This window comes from Mirounga leonina, unplaced genomic scaffold, assembly GCF_011800145.1.
Source record: "Mirounga leonina isolate KUSES-001 unplaced genomic scaffold, KU_Mleo_1.0 Mir_172, whole genome shotgun sequence".
In the NCBI taxonomy this organism is placed as follows: domain Eukaryota; kingdom Metazoa; phylum Chordata; class Mammalia; order Carnivora; family Phocidae; genus Mirounga; species Mirounga leonina.
The window spans coordinates 12238051-12244790 of NW_023270442.1; positions in this window are offsets into that span (position 1 = coordinate 12238051).

Below are 6740 nucleotides of genomic sequence, written 5' to 3' on the forward strand. Positions count from 1 at the left end.
GCCAGACTGCAGAAGCATCCCCACAGTTCCGCAGGACACTGAGCCCCAAGGTACAACCCTATCCCCCCCTACCCCGCCCAGCCTACCTTTTAAGGACACATCTTTGGAAGTGAACACCTCCTTAGGTATAGGAGTTTCTAGGTTAACAAATGCAAATGACAACCCACTTTTACCAGAATTTGAAGCTTATGTATCTTCAAAAAAATTTTATTTATTTTTAAAAAGATTTTATTTATTTATTTGACAGAGAAAGAGAACACGGGAGAGGGAACACAAGCAGGGGGCGTGGGAGAGGGAGAAGCAGGCTTCCCGCTGAGCAGGGAGCCCAATGTGGGGCTCGATCCCAGGACCCTGGGATCATGACCTGAGCCGAAGGCAGACGCTTAACGACTGAGCCATCTGGGTGCCCCCAGTTTATTTTTTAAGTAATCTCTACACCCAACATGGCGCTCAAACTCATAATCCCAAGATCAAGAGTCACATGCTCTTCCAACTAAGCCAGTCAGGGACCCCAAAATTAAAAAAAATTTTTTTACTCAAGTTTAATTAACATAATATATTAGTTTCAGGTATGCAATACTGTGATTCAACAAGTCTGTACAATACTCAGTGCTCATCTCGGTAAGTACACCCTTCAGTACTCTTAATCCCCTTACCTATTTCACCCATCCTCCTACCCACCTCCCCTCTGGTGACCCTCAGTTTGTTCTCTATTTTTTTTCAGTTTGTGCTGTATTTTTGTCTCTTTTTCCTTTGTTCATTTGCTTTGATTCTTAAATTCCACATGAGTGAAATCATATGGTATTTGTCTTTCTCTGAATTATTTCACTTAGGATTATACCCTTTATATCCATTCATACTGTTGCAAATGGCAAGATTTTGTTTTTTATGGCTGAGTAATATTCCATTGTGTGTGTGTGTATGTGTGTGTAACACACACACACACCCCACATCTTCTTTATCCATTCATCAGTCAATGGACATTTGGGTTGCTTCCATATCTTGGCTATTGTAAATAATGCTGCAATAAACATAGGGTGTACATATCTTATTGAATTAGTGTTTTCATTTTCTTTGAATAAATACTCAGTAGTGGAATTACTGAATCATATGGTAATACTATTTTTAATTTTTTGACAAACTGCCATACTGTCTTCCACAGTGGCTGCACCAGCTTGCATCCCTAACAACAGTGCATGAGTGTTCCTTCTTCTCCATATCCTAGCCAATACTTGTTTCTTGTGTTTTTGATACTAGCCATTCTGACAGGTGTGAGGTGACAGTTCATTGTGGTTTTGATTTGTATTTTCCTGATGATAAGTGAGATAAGTGAGGTTGAGCATCTTTTCATGTGTCTGTGGCCATCTGTACGACTTCTTTGGAAAAATGTCTATCCATGTCCTATGCTCATTTTTTAATTGGATTATTTGGTTTTTTTTGGTGTTGAGTTTTATAAGTTCTTTATATATGTTGGATATTAACCCTTATCAGGTGGGTATGTCATCTGCAAATATCTTCTCCCATTCAGTAGGTTGTCTTTTTGTTTTGTTGATGACATCAGCTGTAGAAACATTATTCTAGATATGTCTCCTTTGGCAAGGGAAACAAAAGCAAAATAAAACTACTGGGACTAAACTCAAATAAAAAGCTTTTGCACAGCGAAGGAAACCATCAACAAAACAAAAGGACAACCTACTGAATGGAATCAACCTTTTTATTTGTTGGTGAGAGTCCCTGGCTTGGTGTGGAATCTTTGAGATCTAGAAAATTCCACCATGCGATTAGCAAATTTAATAAAATAAATATTTTATATAAATCATTAATACATTAAATTAATGAAATAAATCAGATTTAGTTAATGTCCATTCTGCCCCACATTCTGTGGAGCTCTACTTAATAATCCACAAATAGACCATCGGTTTACCCCTATATTGCTGGTTCTTACAAAGATAAACTCTGTTTAATAAAGTTAGTTATGGGGTTTCTCAGCAACCCCTTAAGCCAGATGGCTCCATGCAAGAGGGCATCCAGGATCCATCCTCAGGAAGTTTCCCTGGCCTGGCGGAAGCTCCTTCCCTGGGGCTTTCTGCCTTTGCATCCCTGAAGCTATAGCTTCTGAAAGCAGTGTCAGCAGACCTCGTGTCCTTTGATTACATCTGTTTATCTTTTTAAGTTTTTTTTTTTTTTGAGGTTTATTTATTAATTTGGCGGGGGAGGGGCAGAGGCAGAGAGAGTCGTCCCAAGCAGACTGTGCTGAGCACAGAGCCCAACGCAGGGCTTGATCTCACAACCCTGAGATCACGACCTGAGCCGAAATCAAGAATCGGACGTGCAACTGACTGTGCCACCCAGGCACCCCAATTATTTCAGCTTTTAAAAAATCTGGAGATTTCACATAAAATCTAACTTTCCAGATTCTCTTACAAAAATGCATGATGTGGCAACCCTAGATGCTACATTCCCACAAGGCAAGAGTTGACTGGAAGAGATTATCACTACTGTGTGTTTTATTTTTTCTTTTGTTTTTTGTTTTTATTTAAATTCAATTAATTAACATTTAGTGTAGTATTAGTTTCAGAGGTAGAGTTCAGTGACTTATCAGTATTATATAACACCCAGCGCTCATTACATCACATGCCCTCCTTAATGTCCATCACCCAGTGACCCCATCTCCCTATCCCCCTCCCTTCCAGCAACCTGTTTGTTTCCCATGACTAAGAGTCTCTTATAGTTTGTCTCCCTCTCTGATTTCATCTTGTTTTATTTTTCCTTCCCTTCCCCTATGATCCTCTGTTTTGTTTCTTAAATTCCACATATGAGCGAGATCATGTCTTTCTCTGACTTATTTCACTTAGCATAATACCCTCTAGTGCCATCCACATCATTGCAAATGGCAAGATTTCATTCTTTTTGATGGCTGAGTAATATCCCATTGTGTATATATTCCACATCTTTTTTTTTTTTTAAAGATTTTATTTATTCATTTGAGACACAGAGATACAGAGAGAGAGAGAGAGAGCATGAGCAGGGAGAGAGGCAGAGGGAGAAGGAGAAGCAGGCTCCCCGCTGAGCCAGGAGCCCAATGTGGGGCTCGATCCCAGGACCCTGGGATCATGACCCGAGCTGAAGGCAGATGCTTAACCATCTGAGACACCCAGGTGCCCCCCACATCTTCTTCATCCATGCATTTGTTGATAGACATCTGGGCTCCTTCCATAGTTTGGCTATTGTGGACATTGCTGCTATAAACATTGGGGTGCAGGTGCCCTTTCGGATCACTACATTTGTATCTTTGGGGTAGATGCCTAGGAGTGCAATTACTGGGTCATAGGGTAGCTCTATTTTCAACTTTTTGAGGAACCTCCATAATGTTTTCCAGAGTGGCTGCACCAGCTTGCATTCCCAGCAACAGTATAAGAGGGTTCCCCTTTCTCCACATCCTCGCCAACATCTGTTGTTTCCTGTGTTGTTAATTTTAGCCATTCTGATGGCTGTGAGGTGGCATTGTGGTTTTTATTTGTATTTCCCTGATGATGAGTGATGTTGAGCATTTTTTCATGTGTCTGTTGGCCATTTATAGGTCTTCTTTGCAGAAATGTCTGTTCATGTCTTCTGCCCATTTCTTGATTGGATATTTGTTCTTTGGGTGTTGAGTTTGATAAGTTCTTTATAGATCTTGTTGATTCCATCTGTTTGGATTCTCCTTGGGAACCTGATCTTCAAACTTCTCTTCTACTCTCACTTCTCAGGGAAGAGTTACTGTCTGTGCAGAGTTCCAAGGACTGTGTCTTGATAATTCTAAGGGAAAGCAGCTGGCATTTTTCCTTCGTCATTTAGATTTCAGTTCGTCAAACAGAAATTACTTCTTTTGGTGACAAAGAAAAGGAATGAAGTCAATGAAGGAATTAGCTTGGCATTTATTCACTCAGTGGGTTCCCATTGTATCCATTGTGATGGTTAATTTTATGGGTCAACCTGGCTAGGCTATGGTCCCAGGTGTTTGGTCAAACACCAGTCTTGATGTGGCTGGTGAAGGTATCTTTAGACTTTGAGTAAAGCCAGTTATCCTGCACAAGGTGAGTGGACCTTATCCAATCAATTGAAGACCTTAAGAGAAAAGACTGAGGCCCATAGAAGAGGAAGCAATTCTGCCTCCAGCCTGACTGTAGACTCAAGACTGCAATTCTTCCCTGGGTCTCCAGACTGCCCTGCATGTTTCAGACTTGCCAGCCCACAGAATCATATGAGCCAATTCCCTAAAATCAATCTCCTAAAATTAATGAATTTAAAAGGACTTCTTAAAATCAATCTTTTAAAGTATATGCATGCATACATGTGTGTGTTTGTGTGTGTGTGTGTGTGTGTATGTGTACACATATATACTATTGGTTCTATTTCCCTGGAGAACCCTGACCGATACAGCCATTCTGCAGGATAAAAACAGCAGACTCTGCTTTTGTAGGAACTTAATTTTAAAGACTACATAAAAGGCTAGAATTTAGTACTGCCAGAATTACCTTCATGAATCTTTAGTTCTCAGTAAGGGATCATCTTTACACAATATGCTGATAAGTGACATATTAGCTGTCCAAAACAGTCCTCTTCCCTGACACCAGAGATGAGCAGATTGCTGTTTATATGTTTATTTTCAATTGAGCATCAGTTGAAATAATCGCTTGAGGATACAGGGCCTTGTTATATCAGAAATAAGTACCTAAACTACATCAAACTAAAAAGCTCCTGCACAGCAAAGGAAATAATCAACAAAGTGAAAAGGCAACCTACTGAATGGAAGAAAATATTTGCAAATCATTTATCTGATAGAGGTTCACATCCAAAATATATAAAGAACTCACACAACAATAGCAATAAATCAAACAATCTGATTTAAAAATGGGTGGAGGATCTGAATAGACATCTTCCCCAAGAAGATATACAGATGGCCAACAGACACATGAAAAGATGCTCAACATCACTGACCACTGGGGAAATGCAAATCAAAACCACAATGAGCTATGACCTCACACCTGTCAGAATGGCTAGTATCAAAGAGACATGAAATAACAAATGTTGGTGAGGATGCAGAGAAAAGGGTACACTTGTATACTGTTGGTAAGAATGTAAATTGGTGCAGCCACTGTAGAAAATAGAACGGCAGTTCCTCAAAGAAAAATTGAGGGGCGCCAGTCTGGCTCAGTTGGGAGAGTATGCAACTCTTGACCTTGGGGTTATGAATTCAAGCCCCATGTTGGTGATAAAACAGGTATATTTAGGGGTGCCTAGCTGGCTCAGTAGGAAGACCAAGTGACTCTTGATCTCAGTGTTGTGAATTTGAGCCCTACGCTGGACGTACAGCTTACTTAAAAAAATTAAAAATAGCAGCAATTCCACTTCTGGGTATTTATTCTAAAAAAATGAAAACACTAATTTGAAAAGACATCTGCACCCCCATGTTCCCTGCAGCATTATTTACAATGGCCAAGACATGGAAACAATCTAAGTGTCCATGATGGATAACCAGATAAAGAAGATGTTGTATACAATGAAATCCTGCTATTTGTAACACATGGGTGGACCTTGAGAGCATTAAGCTAAGTGAAATAAGTCAGAGAGAAAGGCAAATACCATATGATCTCACTTATACATGGAATCTAAAAAACAAAACAAATAAACAAACAAGCCCATAGATACAGATAGATACAGATACAGATTGGTGGTTGCAGGCCAGGGGAGGAATGGGTGGAGTGGAACAAAAAGTACAGTCTTGCAGCTATAAAATAAAGAAGTCTTGGGGATGTAAGGTACAGCGTGGTGACCATAATTAATAATATTGTGTTTCATAGGGTGCCTGGCTGGCTCAGTTTGTTAAGCATCTGCCTTTGGCTCAGGTCATGATCCCAGGGTCCTGGGATCGAGTCCCACATCAGGCTCCCTGCTCAGCGGGGAGACTGCTTCTCCCTCTGCCTCTGCCTCTCTCTCTCTGTCTGTCATGAATAAATAAATAAAATCTTTAAAAAAATACTATGTTTCATATTTCAAAGCTGTTAAGAGAGTAGATTCTTTAAAGTCCTCATCACAAGAAAAAAAATTTATAACTACGTTTGGTGACAGATGTTAACTAGAAATGTAGTGATCATTTCACAATGTACACAAATATGGAATCATTATGTTGTATGTCTGAAACAAATATAATGTTCTATGTCAATTATATACCTCAATAAAACTTTTTTTTTTTTTTTTCAGAGAGACAGCTTGCATGCCGGGGGGGCAGGGGAGGAGGAGAGGGAGAGGGAGAGAGAGAATCTTAAGTAGGCTCCATGCCTAGCACAGAGCCTGACACAGGACTTGATCTCATGACCCTGAGATCATGACCTGAGCTGAAACCAAAAGTCCGATGCTTAACCAACTGAGCCACCCAGGAGCCCCAAGAGTGAAGACATTTTTTTAATCTAAAGGAACAAAAAAAGTTGATTCCATACCTGCTGGGGGTAAAGTACTGTGATAAAACCAAAGTGAGTAAGATGTAGCTGTTCTCTTCATGGAATGTAGTAGGAAAGTTAAGACACATGTAGTACACAGGCCCATATTTTGGTGTCTAAATGCCATTACCAACTAAGAGGAACCTGGGATTCTTTGAGAAAGACCAAACCTCAGGTCTTTGGCAGGGAATGTAGGAGAGGAGTGACATTTCTACCACAGAAAGCAAGATCAAAGAACAGTGGTGTCCTGTCATGAAAACT